The sequence below is a fragment of the Salvelinus sp. IW2-2015 genome, linkage group LG10 (assembly GCF_002910315.2).
Source record: "Salvelinus sp. IW2-2015 linkage group LG10, ASM291031v2, whole genome shotgun sequence".
In the NCBI taxonomy this organism is placed as follows: domain Eukaryota; kingdom Metazoa; phylum Chordata; class Actinopteri; order Salmoniformes; family Salmonidae; genus Salvelinus; species Salvelinus sp. IW2-2015.
In genome coordinates, this window is record NC_036850.1 from 14,986,864 (window position 1) to 15,010,281 (window position 23,418).

The following is a 23,418-nucleotide window of genomic DNA, read 5'->3' on the forward strand; positions in this document are numbered from 1 at the left end:
ATCACTTAGATATCTGGGCGCAGGACCATAAATACTCCTGTAAACCAAACCTAGTCTAATCTGGAACACCCTAGCCTCAACAGGCAGCCAGTTTAGTTCCTGAAAGCAGCTCCTGCCTATGTGAGTATGTGGACTCACCTTCAAAACTACCCTGATCAACTTATTCTGGGCTATCTGGAGCTTCCCCTTCATAAGTTTAGATAAGCCCCCAAACCAGGAAGTACTAGCATAGTCAAAATGGCATTGAATGAGGGCAGTAGCTAGCACTTTCATGGAGTCCTTATCAAGCAGCTTGGACTTTCTAGACAAAAACTTAATCCTGGCATTAACCTTCCCTAGCACCTTATTGGCCATGCTCACACCTCCCAAGCTTCCATCAAGGATACATCCCAAGTAGCTAACGGAGGTTTTAGTAGTCAGCACCTACTCACTGTTAAAATCCTACCGCATGGTACGCTTTAGTAGAGCCTGCACCAGTGAATGGGTTTGTTTGGCATTCCATCCGACAGTGCAACCTTGGATCATAAATAACTACTCATTATTATTTGTTGATCAGTCGGTCACAATTTAACCATGACACATTACCGTTTTCTTTCTCTCAAACACGGCCAATGTTTCTCGGCAACTGAGAGATCATAATAAATTGAATATGAAAAAGGTGGACTTTGTATAATTTATTGAAATGTTCATAAACTGCACACCACAAATGGAAGGAATCTGAAAAAATTGTCATCATTGTGAGTGCAGCTGAACACTTTTTGGGACTCAGTGATTTTACAGCAGAGGCCTGCAGGGAATCCTGTTGAAGAATGTTCCACCATCACAAGCCCCCGGGCCTGTAGGGATGTGACTTGAATTAGATTGTGACTGAAGGAGTGGGATGGGGTTTTAATGTGTCTATTTTTTGTATTATGTCCAGGGTTTATTCTTCAATGTTTTTTCATTCTATTGTTCACTGCCCCATACAGTAGGGGGCGGCAATACACTTTATAGGATGTAGTCCGTCTCAAACCTCAGATACGCAGTGTGTAGGAGGGAGATTCCTAGATTTGAGAAGTGTGCAAGAGGACATGAGACAAAGGAATGTGTAGTATCCGTGGAAATGTGTGTGTGTGTGTGTGTGTGTGTGTGTGTAAACTGTAGGGGTACCCATGGTGCTGGAGATCAGAACTGTGTCCTGTGAGAGAAAGGCAGGTTCAGGTTGCCAGGATCAGAGTAGTGCAGAAGGTGTCATATGCTAAGGTAGTGAAGAGAGTAGGAGAGGAAGATGGGTGCAGGGTGAGGGATCCTAAGAGGATCCCTGTGAGAAGGCCGAGGCCAATGGAGTGATAGGAATAACATGCTTCAGTAAGGTTGTTTTTTTTTGGCGTTCAAGGCCATGGTTGTCAATTGTACTGCAGGGAACGTAAATCATAGAGGATAGATAGGTGGCAGCTGCAAAGAAGTACTTGGGTGTATGAGATTTTACTGCCGAAGCGTTAGATGTTTTTGAATTATAGTGTCCCATCCTCCCAGACTGCTGGCCTGGAGTAGGATCAGATGGGGCCAAAGTAGTGGAATAGTGGTGAGGTTTTAATGGGTGTAGGGTTAGTTGGAAGGGCAATTTGTTTTCTCACAAAGTGTAAGGAATTCATACTCCAGAATAGTAGGTTGATACACAGCCAATACAGTAGGTGGCGGCATGCACCTATGATATTTGTTTGCGGACTGCCAAGAAGAAGAAGAAGAAACTGGGCTATGTAATTGTTATTATTTTTACAGCCAAATCTCGCGAGAGCGTCTGAGCAGCAGGGACAACATTACTTTTGCCTTTTAGGGGAAAATGCCAAACCAAGATCAATTATTTTACCAACGGATTGGATTGATCCTTTGAATTCCATGTATATGTTTTGTACAGGGTATACGATGTTAATGCGAGAATATTTATCATTTAAAAGGTAAGACTTGTTTTGGTGAATGTAATTGTTCACATGTTTGAGCTAGCTAGTTTACTGGTAGTTCCTCTGCATATATAGCTTGTTGTAGCTAACGTAACTATTGATTGGTTATTGGTCAATCCCCTGAATTAATGCAGCTAGCTAGCTAACTTGACATGAAACTAGCTAGGTTTTGTTTTGTCCAGTTAGATAGCCGACGAGTCAATAGCCAACTGTTTGCACATGATGTTTGCTCAGGTTAGCCACTGCACCTATGTGAAGTTTAGCCACAATAGTGGAATTTGCTGCATGCCTTCAAAATAAAAGTCCTCCATTGAAAGTGATGCAAACGGAAACAAATAGTGGTAATACAATTATTTGTTAATTTGACAAAAATAAATTCAAAAAGTTGAAATCGCACTGTGGATGTGTTAAAGTTCAGAATTGCATTGGGGGCATACCAACATGCACGGTACAGCCTTAACCCATTTCATGGAACCAAGATCCATAGGTAAGGATGTACATTGCAATATGAATGTTCAATACATAGTAGGTTGACTGGTGAGCTTAATGTGGCTCATTTTACAGTGGTTTCAGAGTCCTGTAATAAGAGCTACGTTGCACATTTATGTATAAACTCTTCAGAATGGTAATCTGTGGATGTCACTGAGTAGGCTGATACCCTAAATCCATAGGTATCAGCCTACTCTGTGACACCCACAGATTACAATTCTGAAAAGTTTATACAAATATTAGTGTAGTAGGCCATATTAGAGAACTTCAACTGTAGGAAATCACCTCACTAGCCTATTGTGCGTATTGACATTCATATTGCAATGTACAGCCTTACCCGATTTCGTGGACCCAAGATCCATAGGTATCAGCCTACTCAACTCTAATTTTTATTTGTCACATGCTTTTTAAACAGGTGTAGACTAACAGTGAAATGCTTACTTACGGCATAGAACAATTATAGAAAKATAGTAACATGAGGAATAAACACACAATGAGTAATTAACTTGGCTATATACACAGGGTACTAGTACAGAGTCGTTGTACAGGGGTACGAGGTAATTGAAGTAGATATGTACATATAGGTAGGGATAAAAGGGTCAATGCAGATAGCTAGTCTGGGTAGCTATGTGGTTAACTATTTAGCAGTCTTATGGCTTTGGGGGTAGAAGCCGTTCAGGATCCTGTTGGTTCCAGACTTGATGCATCAATACCGCTTGCCGTGTGGTAACAGAGAGAACAGTCTAACTTGGGTGGCAGGAGTTGTTGACAGTTTTTATTTTTTTAGGGCCTTCCTCTGACACCGCCTGGTATAGAGGTCCTTTTTTTTTACACCTTTATTTAACTAGGCAAGTCAGTTAAGAACAAATTCTTATTTACAATGACGGCCTAGGAGGGCCAGAACGACAGTTTTGTACCTTCTCAGCTTGGGGATTGTATCTAGCAACCTTTACTGGCCCAACGCTCTAACCACTAGGCTACCTGCCGCCCCTATGGATGTCCGGTACTTATTGAGGTTTTGGGGTCATGGTTTGGTTTGTTTACGATACAGCAGGAAATTGAAATGCCAACAGTTGCTGTAGTTATTTTTTGTTTATTTGGCAAAAGACTCCAAACAAAAGTCCAGCTTCTGTGACAGCATTCACAATGTTCCTGCATTGTCTGTTGTGACAGATATTTATTTTGGGCCTCTCAAGTAGTCTTCAGGGGTCCAAAGTGTTGGACCTGTTCCAAAATGGACCTGGGACTTTCCCACTCTATGCATAAATACAATTTTCAATATAAAGACTGAACGAACCCGAAGACAACTAGACCAGTTACGTATAGACCTGGTTGGATCTAAACCCAATCCGAGTGAGGAAAGCAGCAGAAAAGTAAATTTGTAAAATACTTTGTTAACCAGAGTTGATAAAGCGTGAGGGAGAAAGAGGTMCCGCTGTAGCAGATGGAGGGGTCTTGTGTGTGTACTGTGAGCGAGTGACTGGCGGAGGGAGAGACTTAAACCAAGCCGAAGCGCGGTAGTAGACTAACCTCTAGCTTGTTATAGCTAATTTATCAAATATGATTACGTTGTACCTGTCCTGACTGCATCAAACCGATAAACACTAGCAGCTAATTGAGGATGCATGCACTTTTCACATGTGCTGACGGCATCAAACCAAGAAACACTAGTTAGCTAGCTAGGCTAATTGAGGATGCATGCACTTTTTACATGTCCTACAGTTACAAATATTACCTCCATTCAGATTATTAAGTAGCAGCCTAACTGTTGTCTCTTGGTCGTTGTAGCATATCCTTCTCATTTAACTTTTAATTCCATCTTCCATTGATTAAATATCTCCTAACTTGCTTAGCCACTCACGGAAGCTCTATGAATGTAGGGCCGCTTTGATGACTTGTGATAGCCCAAAAACAACAAGCTACACATGCCACTCTGCATAGGCTATTCTCGATGAGTATTGGTGACATACTATTAATATTTTGTCCACAACTCTGTCCACCGCCGTTGTAATCTACTGTGYAGTCAAAATGTTCCCAAACTGGAGATTTCAARGATGGTTTATCGACCCTACCACTCGCCATTGTACCGAAGTAGTTGCTGGCTGCGCCTCACAAAAGTATAGTTTGAAATATGCCAGTTAAGATTTTGATTACAATGTGCGCATATGCTCTAGTTAATGGAATAGCATACCATGTTTTTTTCAAATCAGTTTTACTCGAGGCAGTGGCATACAACGCAGCATAGACATAGCCTTTATTAACATTTATTTTGTATGTACTGTATTTATTCAGGTTCACAGTGTGGACCAAACCAAGGACCCCATACCGAWCATTTCAGTACGAATACGTGTACCGTTACACCCCTACAACCTATGTGTTGAACAATAATATTACAATGTATACCGTATCCCATTTCATGGACCCAAGAGCCATAGGTATCAGCCCACTGTGACACCCACGGATTACAATTCTGAAGTGTTTARACAACTAATATGCGCTATGACGCTAATATTTATCTTCAACTGTCCGAAATCACCTCACTATACKGTTTTTAGTCTCGCAGTAAGAGCTATGACGCTCATATTTGTGTGAACTCTTCAGAATTGTAATCTGTGGATGTCAGTCAGTTGATACCCCATTTCAATGACCCAAGATTCATAGGTAAGGCTATACAGTGCATTCAAAAAGTATTCAGGTCCCTTGACTTTTTCCACATTTTGTTACATTACAGCCTTATTCAAATATATATCTCATTAATCTACACACAACACACCATAATGACAAATCAAAAACAGATTTAGGAATTTCTGCATATTTCTAGAAAAGAAAAAAAAACGGTCACATTTACATAAGTATTAAGACCCTTTACTCAGTACTTTGTTGAAGAACTTTTGGTGGCGATTACACCCAAGAAGTGTATTTTCAGGTCTCTCGAGACYTTAGATCGGGTTCAGGTCCAGGCTCTGGCAGGGCCACTCAAGGACATTCAGAGACGTGTCCCGAAGCCACTCCTGTGTTGTCTTGGTTGTGTGCATTGTCCTGTTGGAGGTGAACCTTCTCTGAGGTCCTGAGCACTGTGGAGCAGGTTTTCATCAAGGATCTCTCTGTGCTTTGCTCCGTTCATCTTTCCCTCGATCCTAACTAGTCTCCCAGTCCCTGCCGCTGAAAAACATCCCAACAGCATGATGCTGCCACCATCAGGCCAAAGCACTCAATCTTGGTTTCATCAGACCAGTGAATCTTGTTTSTCATGGTCTGAGTCATTAAGGGGRCTTTTGGCAAATTTTACTGAGGAGTGGCTTCCGTTTGGCTGCTCTACCATGAAGGCCTGATTGGTGGAGTGCTGCAGAGATGTTTGTCCTTCTGGAAGGTTCTCCCATCTCCACAGAGGAACTCTGGAGCTCTGTCAGAGTGACCATTAGGTTCTTGGTCACCTCCCTGACCAAGGCCCTTCTCCCCCGATTGCTCAGTTTGGTCYGGCGGCCAGCTCTAGGAATAGTCTTGGTGGTTCCAAACCTCTTCCATTTAAGAATGATGGAGACCACTGTGTTCTTGGGGACCTTCAATGCTGCAGACATTTTTTGGTACCCTTCCCCAGATCTGTGCCTTAACACAATCCTGTCTCAGAGCTCTACGGACAATTCCTTCGACCTCATGGCTTGGTTTATGCTCTGACATGCACTGTCAACTGTGGGACCTTATCTAGACAGGTGTGTGCCTTTCCAAATCATGTCCAATCAATTGAATTTACCACAGGTGGACACCAATGAAGTTGTAGAAACATCTCAAGGATGATCATTTTGAAACAGGATGCACCTGTCCCCTCCATCTACACTGATTGAAGTGGCTTTAACAGGTGACATCCAATAAGGGATTATAGCTTTCACCTGGATTCACATGGTCAGTCAATGTCATGGAAAGAGCAGATGTTCCTAATGTTTTGTACACTCAATGCCTGTAGAAAGTCTACATACACCCCCTTGAACTTTTTCACATTTTGTGGGATTGAAATATATTTAATTGTACTTTTTTTGTCATTGATCTACACAAAATAGTCTGTCAAATTGAAAAGAGAATTCTACAAAAATCATTGCATAAGTATTCACCCGCTTTGTTTAGGAAAGCCTAAATGAGTTCAGAAGTCAAATGTGGCTTAACAAATCACACTAAGTTTTATATGTGAAATAATAGAGGTTGACATTATTATTTWWAAWTTTTTTATGACTACCCCCTTCCTCTGTCCCACATACATACAGTACAAGTCAAAAGTTTGGACACGCCTCCTTCCAGGGTTTTCTTTTTTTGTGCTATTTTCTACATTGTAGAATAATAGTGAAGACACAAACTATGAAATAACACATATGGAATCATGTATTAACCAAAAAAGTGTTTAACAAATCAAAATATATTTTATATTTGAGATTCTTCAAATAGCCACCCTTTGCCTTGATGACAGCTTTGCACGCTCTTGACAAACTTTTGACTGGTACTGTATATCTGTAAGGTCACTCAGTCAAATATTGCATTTCAAGCACAGATTCAACTTTAAAGACCAGGGAGCTTTTTAAAAGCCTCATAAGGAAGGACAGTGATGGGTAATAATAATAACAGATCAGACATTGAATATATCTTTAAGCATGGTTAATAATTATGCTGTGGATGATATATTAAACCAGACTAAGTCGTCATTCTGAACTGAGCTGCATGACAGGAAGGAAACTGCTTAGGGATGTGATTTTAAAACAGCTACGGCGTTCAATGGCTGTGATCTGAGGATGGATCAACAACATTGTAGTGACTCTACAATAATGACTTAAATGACAGAGTGAAAATAACAATTTAAATATACAGAATAAAAATATTCCTAAACATGTATATGCATTAAGGCACTAAAGGAATACTGCAAAAAAACACAGCAAAGGAATACATCACTGAGTTAACTGCCTCCTTATTTTCAAGCATGGTGCTGGCTCCAGCATGGTATGGGTATGAGTTTTTCAGGATGAAAAGAAACAGGACTGAGGTAACCACAGGCAAAATCCTAGAGGAAAACCTGTTTGTCTGCTTTACACCAGACACTGGGAGGGGAATTCACCTTTCAGCAGGACAAAAAGACAAATCTGCATTGGAGTTGCTTACCAAGAAGAACTGTATGTTCCTGAGAGGTCAAGTTAGTTTTGACCTAAATCTGCTTGAAAATCTATGGCAAGACTTGAAAATTGCTGTCTAGCCATGATCGGATGACAGAGTTTGAAGAATTTTGAAAAAAATAATGGGCAAATATTGCACAATACAGGTGTGCAAAGCTCTTATGAGACTTACCAAAGAAGACTAATAGCTGTAATCTGTGCCAAAGGAGTTTCTAACGCCTATTGACTCAAAGGGGTGAATACCTATCTAATGAAGGTATATTAGTGTTAACATTTTCATAAATTCACTTTTTTTTTTAAAGATTCTTCTTCCACTTTGACATTGGAGTATTTTGTGTAGATCGTTGACCAAAAAATGACAAATCCTTTTCAATCCCACTTTGTCACACAAAATGTGAAGAAATCCAAGGGGGATGTAGACTTTATAAGTATGCCCCAATTACAATTCTGAAGTCTAATACAGCCACAATACGATTTCAACAGATTTTTGCATTATTTCGTCAAATTAACAAATTATTGTCTTTTGTTAAGATTATTTAACAACATTTAGAACTTGTTTAACATTATCTAGTCCAAATATGGCCCGAGTCCGCAATTTGTATCCGTAATTTGTATCCGTTTGCATTGCTTTCAATGGGGGACTTTTATTTTGAAGGCTACCCACAAATTCCACTATTGTGGCTAATCCTTATTGTGGCCAGCTTCACATAGGTAGCCACTGCCTGGCTAGCTAAACACATATATATATATATAATATATATTTATTTTACAAGCATTCTAAATCATCTCTGCTATTTACTAGCTGGGACTGGTAACTAACTTAGTGCTGGTTATGTTGTGATCACATTAGTTAGCTGAYGTGCTACTGTCATCACTGTTAGCTAGCTAGTTAGCCACAATTAGCTAGCTCGTATTATTAGGGATCATCGTGACATTAGCTGGCGAGCAGCTGTGAAGAGTTAGAATGCGAAGGGGAACTGCGTTTTAGTTACGTATTCACTGAATGGATAACTAGCATTTATGTGAATATTTACAGCTTGTTTTGCTCTCCTGAATCAACCCAGTGAATTAATATATAACTCGTCTCCCTTCGTCATGTCAGATTATGAATGGTGAGTAATCCGGGCTGGATGTCTCTGTGCACGGGTGATGGCAGCACGTCCACAGTCATATGATAGCAACTCAAGTGTCACTGAGAATTGGGAACGAAAAACAACCAACCGACCTCGCTAACTCTGCAAGCACTCGAGGTGAGGCAATTACTTTGTATTTGATAGTGTGTAAGATCAGAAAGAACTGACACTAACCAAGATAGTTGWCATTTCTGTGGAGGCATTTCACATCCATGATCATGTGTATAGTGCTAAAGGTATAGTCCATCCTATTATAGGCTAGACAGATGTTTTTCAGCATAGTCACACACTCATTGTGCACTTCTTTACTTTTCTATATATATTTTTTGCAAGTATTTTCTTATAAAAAAAATATATAAAAAGCTCTGCGTTGTTGGTTAAGGGCTTGTTGGTAAAGTCTACACCTGTTGTATTCGGCACATGTAACAAATACATTTTGATTTCATAATGTTGACATTGACCATTGTGATTTACAATGAAGGCCTGGTTAATCTTGAGCCCAACATCATAAAAGACTACTCTTTTTTATCATGACTGTAAAGTCAGATGGGCTGTCATAACTCTCCCAGTAGTCATTATTTTAAAAATCCACTGTCATGACAGCGCTATGTACACTTTATAACAACAAGTTTAAAGTGTTTGCTAATGGTCTATGACCTTTACTGGCTGTTGTTTTGGCAGAAAGAAAGTCTTTGACATTTCTTGGGTCATTGTAGTTCAGTTATTTATGAGTCCCTAGAGAGACTAGCTACCTAACTTCCAAAGCAAATTCTTTCAAAAACAGTCCTTATTTTTCCTAACTTCTAAGAACTGATGCAGAACATGACCATGCAAGTGTGTCTTTTGGCTTCTCTCCAAACAGGAACGTTGGCCTTTTTATACTTCCATGGCTCACTGATGTGATGTGCCCTCATATTAAAGGAACAGATGTTATCCTATACAACACTCCGCTTTTACTGAATCTCTGGGACAATATGTTCAATATTTCAATACTAAATGGGAAGCTATTACTCATGATTGTAGGCCTATATAGGGACGCAATCATTTTGATACTGCTTTTAATGTCTTTTCCCTTTAAAAGATGTACCAATAGACAAGTGGTCCGCCTGCACTAAAAGGGATTCTGCTTTTGTGCGTGTACATTCGTCTCCTTCCATTCTGTCCAGTTATTCTTCTTGGGTTAGATGGGCTGCTTCTATGCTGTCTGTATTTTTTAATTGTTTTATTATTATTGAGTATTTAAAACATACAATATACTTGCAGTGAAGCCGCTCAACAACTACATCACATTAGTAGTCCTCTTACAGACTCCCATCCAGAGCGACATACAGAAACAACCAGGGTCAACGCCCTGCTCAAGGGCACGTAGACAAAAACGTGACTGTGACAGTATGGTCCAGTGCGGTGTTGTTATAATTACCTCTAGAGGTAAATACTGGTTRTAGTAAAGCCCTGGACCATACTGTCACTGCTGACAGAGGTCCTGAGTGTCTCTACGGTTACAGCAAACACAAGATTTGTGACCTGCAATCTGTAATAATACATTAGGGGAAGAAAGACAAGTGTGTGTGTGTGTGTGGTGTGTGTGTGGTGTGTGTGTGTGTGTGTGTGTGTGTGTGTGTGTGTGTGTGTGTGTTATAGTTTAACTGCAATTAGTATTTAGTGTGCTTTCTGCTCTGGCCAGCGCTCAGTCGCATGCATCTCGACTAGAGGCAGACCTGGTGAAGATGAGCCTGCATGGTGCTAGTGGGGGCAGTGACCGCTCAGCGACCGCCGCCGCTCCAGCGACCGCTCCCGGGACTCGTCGCACGAGAGGGGAGAGGGCCAGCTCACCCCTTGCATCAGAAATGTCACCTCTCGCCCACCCCGCCAGCACAACAGCGGTGAGTAGAACGTACTGCGAACACTTTCACACAGTCTCCTAAATAATATTTTCTAAGAAGAACATGTTGGATTCTAATGTTGGCATGTAATAGGAGTAGTCTGTGAGAAAGGTCAGTCGTCATGCCAGTGAGTTAGTGCCTCTCTCCCTCCACCTCCAGACGTGAGAGGGACGGTGGCTCCAGGCCCAGCAGCCCCCGTCCTCAGAGGATTTCCCCAGCAGCTCCAGTAAGCGGGGTGGTCAGCAGCCGTAACAGCAGCCTGTCCAGCACTGAAGGCTGCTTTAAGAGCCTGGGAGTGGGAGAGATGGTGTTTGTCTATGAGAATAGCAAGAGGGACTGGGCACGGGCCTGGGTACCCGCAGCATCCGGACCTCAGGCTCCGAGAGGGTCACTCTTATTGTGGATAAAACACGGTTTGTGGTGGACCCTTCAATCTTCACAGCAGCAGCCCAACACCATGCTGGGCAGGTAGGGCTGACCTCATTGTTGTACTTTGTTTTGGTAAAATCATCGATCCGTATCAAGTTTTGTTTTACCAGTATGGTTATATGAGGAGGAAGTAACCTACAATGGGTTTTTTCCTTTAGCTTTTTTATTTTTTAACGCTGACAACACTGAAGTGTGACCCTGTGAAATGTGACCTGTTTTGTGGTTTCTTGCAGAATGTTTGGATTGGAAGGGAACACAATTTCACACGGCCCAATGAAAAAGGAGAGTATGAAGTTGCCGAGGGATCAGCTCTACGGTGTTCCGAGCCATCCTGGTCAGTCAATAGCACTGTATTACCAAGTACAACACTCCCGTTTACTAGCTTGGTCAATTATTGACTGTTTTTACTTTTTTTAAATCCTTGATCTAGCGTAGCCGTTGCTAACCTTTGCTCTTCTGAGCCACAAGGGGAGGGCAGCCTGCTACGCATAGTAATCCTGAATTGATTAACTTATTTGTTGATTGTCTGAAACTTTGTAGCTTAATTATATAGACAACAGAAACATTTACTTCAGGCTATAGAGTCAACCTCAGAACTGTTATTATAGAGTAGATGCCATGAGTTGTCCACTGAGGCTATGAATGTCCTGAGAACAAGTACAATAATCAATACCACTGGCTGTAGGTTTTCTGATGTGAAAATGGAGGATGGGATTGATACATGTGGCTGTTGTTGACAAACATGGATCACTCTGGCTCAGAGGCACAGCACTTGTTTTGAAAGATGCACCATTTTATTTGTGCATTTGCAATCTATATCCATGCCCAGCTCAACTGGCAGTAACCTGATATCCGTACGTAGGGGGGACGGCATTGGCCATTTTGACCATTTTAGGAAGGGGGAGCTGATAGTGGGCAGTCTCTGTAATGGCTGCCTTTTGTGTTTTCTCTGTTCACTCTCTAACTGGCAGGATTACAAAATCTGGGATAATCCGTTGCCCCGATGGAATCTCCATCCCTGAGCTGAGGAGGCATGTGACTATCTGTGCATCACCTTTGACTACAGCACCATCAAGTGCAGAGACTCAGTGAGTACACCCCTTTTTACCCTTCTTGACCTGGTAGGTTTCCATTAAACTGATGAAAATGTTAGTGTGTTGGTTTGCGTCTCTGAACTGCTGTCTCCTGACTGACCATGTCCCACTGTCCCTAGTGCCCTCATGCATGAGCTGTCTAACGACGGTGCCCGGCGTCAGTTTGAGTTCTATCTGGAGGAAATGGTTGTGCCTCTGATGGTGGCCAGCGCCAGAGCGGAGAGAGAGAATGCCACATCGTGGTGCTCACTGATGACGACGTAGTGGACTGGGACGAAGAGTACCACCACAGATGGGAGAAGAGTACTCACAGAGTGAGTCAATACACACACACACTCTCCACCCACCCCTATTTGACCTAGATATTTTGTGTTACATATTGATATGTAGACTGTGTGTGTCGTTTTTAAATGTAAGTAGTTCTGTCCTTGAGCTGTTCTGGTCTATTTATGTTCTGTATTATGTCATGTTTCATGTTCTGTGTGGACCCCATGTAGAGTAGTTTCGGCTTTTGCCACAGCTAATAGGGATCCTAATAAGATACTTAATACAAAAATATTTTTCTTCCTAATTAGTAATCCTGCCGTGGATTAAACTGTTGTTCACTTACCTAAAGGGACTAACTTAATTGACACTGCTTCAAATTTTTATTTTCTCTCTGCAGTAATATACAGTACAAAACTATACCGGTTCTTCAAGTATATAGAAAATCGAGATGTTGCCAATCAGTTTTAAAGGAGAGAGGACTGAAGAAAATAAGATTAGGCATTGAAGGTAAGATGCTGATTTTATCATGTATTTGCTGGGGTTCAGAGCAAAATGTAAGATTTCGATTCAGCATTGTGAACTCACTGGCTGTTGTCTGCGCCATGTATTGGTAGGTTACCCCGTATAAGAGAAGGTGAAGAAGCGTCCTGGTGGCCGTCCTGAGGTCATCTACAACTACGTCCAGAGGCCTTTTCATCCGCATGTCTGGGAGAAGGAGGAGGGAAAGAGCGCCATGTTGACTTCCAGTGTGTCAAAAGCAAGTCCATCACTAACCTGGCTGCAGCTGCTGCAGATATCCCCAGGACCAGCTGGTCAACATGCACCCTGGCCCTCAGGTGGACGAGCCTGGACAACCTCCCCAACCAGCCCCCCAGCGGACCCAGTACAGCAACAAACTACAACAACGACCCGGTGACCCAGACGCCCTCGCCCGCAGTCTGAGGACTGCCCCCTCCCTGACACCTCCCTCCAGCGTACCGCAGCATGGAGCTAGAGGGCATCATAACCATATTGCCTTGGCACCTCCTCCGCAGCCTTAGAGCCTCAAGGATCTGGTCGACTGTAAAAACCCTATAAGGGACTAGACTGGCAAAAGGGCATATTTTCTTATTTCTTTAAATAAATACTTGACCAAAGGAATTTATTTTTCTGTTAATTGTTTGAAATAATTTAGCAAACCAATTATTTTGTAGTTATTATTATTAATATATTATTTACAATGGTTATCGGGCTGGTGTTACTGGTGTTTCTCCCCCTGAGTTTTATTTCACGTGCAGTTCTGGGCATACTTCCTGGATGGCAAGACTAGTGAATACTGTAACTGTTTGGGGAACAGATGCAGAGCGTGATGCCTGGCCATGGAGAAAAGCCTCTGATTTCATCGCCATTCAGTGGAAATTACTGTTGAATTCCCCTCAGATATACTTTGAATCATGTAATGGTTGGGTTGGTTGACATCATAGAATTGGTAATGTGATGCTGTGCTCTGTGCTCCCTAAATATTCAGCATGACATAAAGACATTCAAATCACTACATTGTATTGTTTTTATTCTTATCATTATGCTTATTATCCAAGTATTCCCACACATGAGAGACACGTGATCGTATACAAATTTAGGCAAGGTTTGAAATGATCATGTTCTTGTCAAATATATCTGTTTGGGATTCTTGCGGTCAAATTGCAGTCTACAAATGATTTGTAATTATGTTCTGGCCCCCCGACCATCCACTCACAAAAACATCTGCCCGAGGCTGAGTCTAGTTGATGATCCCTGAKGTAGAGTGTGTGTAATAGGATATTTTTAAACCATTTGTTAATCATTTCTGTGACTTGACTTCCTAACCTAGGGCTCTATTCAATCTGTATTGTGAAAGTTCAGCTTTACAGCATGATTGAAATTTAAAGGCAATGTTGCTGCATTAGTAGAGACTATTCATGGTAAACGCTGCATCAATTAGAAATCTCCTTTACATTTCTATTGCGCAATCTGTAACGCTTCAGCGATACAGATTTCAATAGAGCCCCTACACTTTCAAACTGAAAGTTCAAAAAGTAGCCTAATATATGTGCAATACCTAGCCTGCAATTGTGGTTTGAGTTGACCTGATTTCAGATCAGGAGGAAAGTTTTCCTTTTATGGGTCATTTGGATAGTCTGCCTGTTGCTAGGGAACAACAATATTTCCCGGGGGTCAGTAGTAAAGCACATCCTGTGTGTGGGTGGACGCCGCTGGCAGTGAGGTGGTCCAGGAAGGCGAGTAGGTGATGAGAAATGGTGTGCCCCCACAATATGCAAACATCACAAGTAGTGTGGACAATACCAACCAGTCTCCTAGCAACTCTGGCACAGGAACTTGTCTGTGATTTTGTCATTTCATCTATTGTTGGCAAGCAAACATTACTCACTGTATTTCCACATTCAACATATTGTAGCAAAGTACCTTGGATTTCCACATTGTAGCAACAATGTAAAATCCCTACAGTTGATTTAGCAGTGTTATGCCACTGGATGGTAACTTAATACAGACCGCCCTGTTTTGTATTTTAGAAAATGTAAATAAGCAATAGAGAGTAAGTTTTATTTTAAAAAGAATGCACTGCTGACACAATACACTTTTACATATATATATATATTTAGAGAAAATTAGAATAAACATGTATGATACAATTTTCTTTAGAAATATTAACATGTTTTTTGTAGTGTAAAAACAAAAAAACAAACGTATGCCATTATAAAAGAGCTGGGTTCAATGCCTGTGAGGATGAATGGACATAGAAAAACCCAGATAACTGGTACAATAATACTACATGAGTAATGAGGCAGTTTCACTTTTCCCAAACCGCACTGAGGCGGACTGTACACCATGACCGACCCCAGGCCTAGTATTCCTTCCTTTTCAGGGCCCGCCTGCATTCAGCCTTACTGTGAGGCTACAGTCACATTAGCCCTGTTGATATGGCTCTCTGGTACTGGTCACAAACTGACATAATGTGAATACTGTAACACCCAGCCCCTTCTCCACCATGTTCAGCTCATTTAGGAGGCCTTGCCTAAGCCTGACAGTCCTCACAGTGGCCAGGGCAGGTCACTGAAGTCCACTGGGCCTCCCAGCCCTGCATCTGCCTCCAGAAGGCTCATGATCACAGCCATGGCTGCCTCGTCATTACTCGGGCTACTGGAGCCTGGCTCATCCATGATGTCAATGCCAATGTGAGAGTTATCACCTAAATAGGGTCAGGACAAGGGTTAAATATTTAAGATTTTATGTGGATAGTTTCATTAACTGTAATCGAGATTAGATTTCAGAGCGGGGAAAAATACATACTTAGATTGGAGTTGTTGGAGTATGGATAGCCTATGGAGTCTGGTCCCGGTATCAGCCCTGCTGAGGGATGTTCTGGGGTTCCACTGTTCTGTATCTGTGAGAGAATCAAGACAGAATTGACATTCAGGAATCACCATTGCATATTCTCAAGTATGAGCCACCAACAGACACTAAAAATATCCCCCAGATGTGCTAATTACTGACTTCACATGGATGAGCAGTGGAGTGAATAGCAGATTTCCTCCCAGATGGAGGGGTTTGAAGTGGAGGAGAATGGGAAGGAACAGGTGGGAGCTCTTACCTTCTTTCCCCCTGGAATGACATGTCTGGGGTTGGAAGTGCTGGTGAAGTTGGTGAGGACTGGAGCCACGCAGCTGGAGGGCGAGGAGCCCTCTTATCCTGGAAGAGTAAAAACCCAGGGTAAAAACAGCAGGAGACAGCCCCATACAGTCCAGTCACACACAGACATTTCCATTATGCACTGGGGGTCAATGACCATGGTATAGTTGAACAATACAGACATGTCAATTTCTGTCTGACAAGACAATCGTAACACAATCCACATGGTCCCTCTCACCTCTGGATCTCCATCACCTCCTCTGCGATTATCCGGCCGATCTTTCCCGCCCTGCCCTTGTGCCACCGGGGATGCCAGGCACAGTCTGAAGGGCCCGCTTCCCAGTTCCTACAACCAACAAACGCAAAAGCTCAGTCACATTTCGGAAAACAAACCAATTACTTAGTCAGAGTCATGCCAGGCACACAAAATGTATGTCAACTCATCAAAGTACAGTCACACTTCATCCAAGCGGGTGAACTGCTGTGTGAGAGCACAGCAGGAGGGCAGGCTTACCGTCTGTGAGTACACTATCCATGCTCTGGGGGGAGGCGGCGAGCTGAGGTAGATCCATCAGATCCTTCAGGCACGCTGCCGATGTGAGACAAAAGGGAGAGAGAAGAGAGAGTGAGCATCAATCACTGGCATGCTCATCACTTCACACCTACATTGGGCAGCTTATTAACATCCATTGCATGATAGCCCAACAGCTCTACACAGTAATAAATATGCAAGAGTTCAATAATACATGCTTTGTTTTCTGAGGCAAGCCAGTTAGCTACATGAGTTGGACATTGATTTCATGTTGAACACAATAGTGGTGGTGATAAAACAACTTTGACACAGTAGGCATTGTAATCAGCTGTTTGAAATCTTACATTTATTATTTGACTTTATTAGGATATGACCCTAATACAATGAATACAGTGTAATATTATGCATTGACTAGTTAAATGGGGGCTATGGAAGAAAGTCTAGCAGAAACAGATGTGTAGCTACTTACCAGACGACAGTGTTGGGTGGAGACAATGTACTCCACCTCTTTGGTCCAAGGGTTCATAAAACTGAACCAGCAACTCCTCAGCGTGATAAAGGAGCCGTCTTTTATTTTGACTTGTAGCAGTTTGTATTGATCTTTCTCCTCATCTGGAGCACCTGAGAACAGAGGCGGCAGCCAGGGGGTGAGCTCAATAAGGTATGATATCTGCCACACTGTGGCCTCTGTGACATGCCAAATGGTAGCCTGCCACGTTCTGATTAATTAATATCACAGTCTACCCGCTATGTGACAGGCTTATTAGCACATATCCACTTTTATGACAAAATTACCAGACATTACAATATTACTCATGTATGGCCTGAGATTCAGGGATGTATCACAGAGTATAACATTGATCTTTGGTCTTATATTGGTGTCCTTTTTCAATCTGATACATACCTTGTCTATGACATTCCGCAAGGTGCCCTATGTCATCTTGATGAAAGTATTCATAAAAGATGTACCCAGCAACTTCGTGGTAGATAAGCCAAAAGTGCAGTGGCCCTACAAAAAGAACAAGTATTAAACACAAGTCCTGGCATTCAAAGCAGGCCAGTGTTATTTAAGACATTTTTAAGATAATCTAGCCCATCTTTTTTTATTGTATGCAAATAAAATAATATCTCCCCCCTGCTTTACTGCTTGATCATAATCAATGCCATGACAATCTAGGGCTGGGCAGTATACCGTATTTGACTATATACCGGTATTGATACACGGACCGGTTTTCAGTTTTTACTTTAACTTCTATAACGGTATTTCAAATGTTTGGTTTGTTAAATGTAATACGCAACTCTGGCGGTGTGTAATGTTCTGTTTTTATGGTTTACTCCGTTTTCTTCTTGAGTCATCTCTCCTCTCCTGCTGCTGCATGCCGCTAACCACACCAAGCCCTGCCCTGTCACTCAAGAAGAGAGCAGTTGCTCGACCATAGAGTCACAAGCACTTTCTTGCGTTCACTCAGCATGGTCAGATGGATGCATCAATGTTGGTGACATGCTACTTACCACAAGCATCCTATTATTACTCTATTCGTTTGTGAATCTTACTGTCTGCAAACGACTGTTTGCTAGTTGGTCTTTTCTTAGCAGGTGTTGCTAAAATAATTTGTGTTAGCCGTTAATGCTTATCGCTAGTTTTGCTGGCTAGTGGCTAGCTAGCTAAATGTACTAAGAGTCAGAGCAACTTATCTAGTTAGCTAACATGCCTGGTGCCAATGCCGGTGTAAGCCAAGATAAGCATGTTTGTGCAATGGTATCTTATCAGAGAGGAATAGGCAAAGTATGAATATGTTGGCTTCTTCTATGATATAATGGCGGGTCCGCAAACAAACGTTGAAGGTGCATGCCGCCACCTACTATGCTGGAGTGTGGTCAATCACGGTTTACAACATTAGCGCCACATTTCTAAATCCTCCTACCTAACTCAGTACTTCTGAGAAAATAAAAAAGAGCCCTAACTTCTAAAAGACCTCCCCATCCCCAAAATCCCTTCAAACCTCAATAAATGTACACTTCAATTTTCCCTCTCTTCAACATCCTTACAACAATATAAAAACACATAAGCCATCATTCATCGACCATATCCACTTCAGACACAAACCATTCACATACTTGCCAACCAGATGTAATGACGAGTTCAATGTACATTGTCCTACTCACCACCCCTTCCTAATCTGACCTTTGAATCTTGGTCACCGACCTTCTTTGGAGGGCATATAAATGCCGGCCCTTGGGCTCAGAGTCCCATCTCTTCTGCCACACAGCTATCTATCAAAATTACTCTGATCTTACATTTGGCCTCACCTCTACCCAGTGGAACATTAATATCAATTATATCTAGTGGGAATAGCTCTTTTGGCCAACTGGTCTAACAATTTATTCCCTTCCACACCCGATGGGCTGGGTCCAGCAGAATCTAAACTACTACAACCAGTCTCTCAATTCTCCATTATAGCAAAAATACCTCAATAGTAGGTCACTTCTATTATATTTGCCTGACAATAAACTATTCAATACAAACAGGGAATCTGAGCATATATCATTCTGGCAGGTTGTACAGACTCCACCCACTAGAGGGCAACTACTATTGCAACAGTTCAACTGAGTATGCTGACAGTTTAGTCTTCTACATATCTGCACATCAAATTCAGGAACGTAAATGCCTGCTCCTGTGCGCCCACTATCTGGGTCCTTGGATCCACCTGTGAAAAGTGGTAAATGCAAACATACCTTCTACCAATGTAATTGTGAACCAGTTTCCCTATATCACTGACTTTTGACCAATCATTCCTTTTTTCTACCAAGGTTAGATCGACAACAGGATCTGGGAGTAACCATAGAGGACCATCCCCCTATCCCACAGAAGGGCAACTCGAACTCCCTCCAACCACTCTCATCAACAAGCTTTCCAACTGTCCAACCAAAACCACTGCCTTGTCTACTAGTATATTCCAACAGTATCTAGAACAGTAGCAGTGGGATGGTAAAGAATATGTTGGCTAGCTAGAATATATTTTTTGCCAATATCATGCTGAGTGTGAAATATTTGATATTTTGTCCATATCGCCCACCTATGACAATCACAAGCACCAGTGACATTATCTAGAAATTCCCAGTGTACCCAACAGTATTAGTGACGTGGCGAGGTTGTGGGATTGTTTTGTCAGGGGGCAGTGGAAGTATTTATTGTCAACATATCTACTCTGAATTCTGTCTGCCCTCTGGGCCTCCATTACACCTCCATCTGAACCATGTTGCTGTGATGCTATATTTGGACATTGACAAAAACCTCACTCACACATTAAGCTGTCACTCCACAGTAAATCCAGCCTTGTACTACCCACGAGGTCCAGCCAGGTGTCAGGACATCACTGTGTAGGTGCCAAACTGGCATGTCTTTTGCTACATGTTTGTATGTCTGCCTGCATGCCATAAAACATCTCTCACCTCTGATCAACAAAGACAAACTTCCCGTCGATGGCATGGCGGCGAGACGTACTCAGTGGGCTTGACACGGATCTCATTGTTCATTGGCTGAGGGACAATGTGGGATGCAGCCGTCAATGGCCACCAGACAACTGAGGTTGCAGCCCTCATTGTCTGGTTCATTGTCGTCATCCGCCAGACCCATCTTGGTGGGCGGCCAGCTCTTCAGATAGCCAGTACTGTGTATTGTGCAGAAGCTCTTACGGTCAGCTGTGGATATAGGGAATGTTATCATATCATCTAGTTCTACTCTGGAGCTATCACTAACATCAATGAGTAAGTAGTCTATTGGTACGAAACCAAATGAACTGTTAACTAAAATGAATCACAGGAGATGAAAAAAACACCCTTAAGCAAGTTACGTAAGGAAAAGATAGGAGGCTAAAGTACCTTTCTTCTTGGAGCAGGTGGAAGGAAAGTCCTTGTCCTCCATTTTGATGAGGGGCCGATTGCACTTCATCCTGCAGAAAAGGATCGCCTGGCTCCAGAGCAAAGTCTGGATGGGCCGGGGGTGATGTTCTGTCTTTACTGGAAGGCCAGCTGGGACCAGACACAACATAACTTTCATTTATGCTGCAAACAGGAACAGTATTACCCATGGTCTTTTTAAATATATACTGTATCAAGTCTTATACTCTGGCAAATAAAGCTACAATCCATAATTTGCTATTACAATTTTTTTTGCTGAATTTACAGAAATTGTTTGACTGTTTTATTTTTACCCTAAACCCAGCATGGCTTAATGTAAAAATAGCACTACCTACATTTGCTTCTGCCATTAAATAAATGAGGACACACGGTACAGGGGATACATGAGGGGTGTGTCACTGTGCTAGCTGTGTAGGGACAGCAGGCTGATGACACTGATTACAGTCTGCTCTTCTACTCTATCAGATACACTGTGTCCTGCTTTCTTGTGCTCACCCCCCGGGCACTATAAGAAAGGCTGGTAACTAGAGGCCAGGATGCATTACTTTTGAATCGATGAGGCGCTCCGCGGCGCCGTGTCCGATGAGGACCGCTGCTCTTGACTTTGGCAATGTCTTAGGATGCAGGTACAAATAGGCCTCTGGCAATCAGTCAATTCTGCACAGAGAGGGAGAGAGTTCCGTAAGATAAGACAACGTTACATAAATGAGGCCCATAAAAAAAATAGAAAATACTACCACCCTTGCTTTCATGAACTAACACATTGTACTTGACTTTTTCCAACTAGCACCGACTTTGCTGATAGCTACTTATTATTGTGGAAAAATGTACTGACTGAGATGTAGTTGTCTTAGCTACTTATCTTAAGATTGAATGCACTAACGTAAATCACTCTGGATTAGAGTGTTCCTGCTACAACACTAAAATGTAAATGTTCTGTAAAGTTACAGGTTAATAATAAAAAGTAACATGTTATATTCATGTCATCCAGGATAGGCTCCATGAGGGTAAAAATACTACAGTCCACCATTTTATTGAAAAAACAGCAACATATTGAGAGAGAGACGTACTTGGCCTAAAGTTTAGAATGTTTGTAGACTGTTCTCCGAAACAAAGTCATATCTTCCCTCGATTCGCACGCCAACAACAAAACAGAAAGCCATCAGAGCTGTGCAGGAAGAGGAAAGAGGGGAAGAGAGAAGAAAAGAGAAATACTGAGTCACATGCATTACTCATGATTGGAAACGCACTCTGAAGGACCCATACAGTCTATGGAGGTAGGAACCTCACCCTCAGTATTAAGTGCTTCAGTTCCGTCGTCTGACAGAAGGCTTGGTTTTGTAGATAGCTCAGTGTAGGGGGTTAGAGCACACTGTGATTTCAGAAAAACACTCAATGAGGTTTCGAATTGTTAACATTTTGTATTTCTCTGATGTAACTTTATTGATCAGCTGTATGGTGGTGGTTGTCATCATGTATGTTCTGGCAGCAGTCCTATTAAAATCCTTCTCGCCTTCCACCTCTAAGGTCTTCATGTGCTGGACAGCCATGCGCAAGGACTGTTTAGTTTGTCCAGTTTACGGGACATGCGTTTGCATGTAGGCACTAGTGCGGCCAGCTCGTCTATGGAAGGCTGTTCAATTCTTGGTCCCTGCGTCTCCTTCTCAATCTGACCTGTGGCCTCCCTGCAATCAACAATACAAAGAGCCATTTAATGCCAACAACCGAATCAACACATCCATCGTCTTGTCAATATTTACAGAAACACTGACTAATGATCTAATATAAATAGCAAAGATTTTTTTCCATAGATTCTTTATGTCATCCTAAACGCACGATAAGAAACATTTGGATTACCTGGGCATTTTTTTAATCCGGCTTTGATTGATCACAAGTCTATCATTGTTCTGTGTCCATGCTATCCCCTTTGACGAGAAAGCACTAACATTAGTACAAAGAAATATAGTAAAACTATTAATTTACAACAAATATTAAAATAATGATGTTACAGTATGCAATGTAAGTATGAATAAAGCAAACACCAAAGTGAGAAGTTCCGTTTGAAATGTTTATAAGTAAAAAAACATGGAGAGCCTTTGAGTTCAATCATGAAACATCAACATTAACTAATGCAAGCCAACTCAGAAATAAAACTCTTTGGTAGAAGCTATATGAATAGTTATTAAGACAATGTCCTACAGAATTAGGAACTTGGTTTCTTTGAGACCTTTCTTTAGTGTGGGATTCCTTGGCGAAAGACCTTGTGCCCTCTTGAATATTGTTCACAGCTGACTCCTACTCTGTCATCCCACTAGCCTTAACTGTCTTTTCACAAACCACAAAAGAGAAATTAAGCCTGACCCATTACATATCTGTGCACTTCAAGACTCGCCGACTCCATACTATAATAGCATTCAACAGCCTCAAATTAAGAATTATTTCAAATATGACTGGCCTCTACAAAATTGAACCACAGGGTAATTCACACAGGAGTTGTTGTCTTAGTTTCACTAAGTGAGGTAAAAACAAATCCTGGTTGCTTTAGTAAATGAGCTCACAGAAACAACAATATAAATGTATCATCATCAATCCATTATACATCAATCATCATACATCAAAATCAGGGGTGGCCCTCCGTCTATTAATACGAAGTCCTGATCAAACTAAATCCCAAGCAAAATACATTTTTTAACACAACTGTATACTTTCTTTGGTGCTTTCAAGATTGCTTACTGCAGCACCCTTCGTGCTTTTGATTCTTATCCTAATTGCTAGTTATTCAAATCACACTAATGCAATCCTGGCTCTCCCATATTCAACAGCGATCCATAGTGGTACATACTAACTGAGACAGTCCACTCTCAGGGTACTGATCACCATAAACGCGATTCATTTTTGGATTGACCTAAATTAG

At 41.8% G+C, this 23,418-nt stretch overlaps 3 pseudogenes; 1 reads left to right on the top strand and 2 right to left on the bottom strand.

The window, feature by feature from the left end:
- Window positions 1–1,591: 1,591 nt before the first annotated feature.
- LOC111969345 (BTB/POZ domain-containing protein 10-like) lies at window positions 1,592–13,917 on the top strand (annotated as a pseudogene).
- Window positions 13,918–14,951: 1,034 nt separating this feature from the next.
- The window catches only part of LOC111969346 (basic helix-loop-helix ARNT-like protein 1), a 36,579-nt pseudogene continuing 28,112 nt past the window's right edge, over window positions 14,952–23,418 (bottom strand).
- On the bottom strand, window positions 16,205–22,369 carry LOC139028289 (basic helix-loop-helix ARNT-like protein 1; annotated as a pseudogene).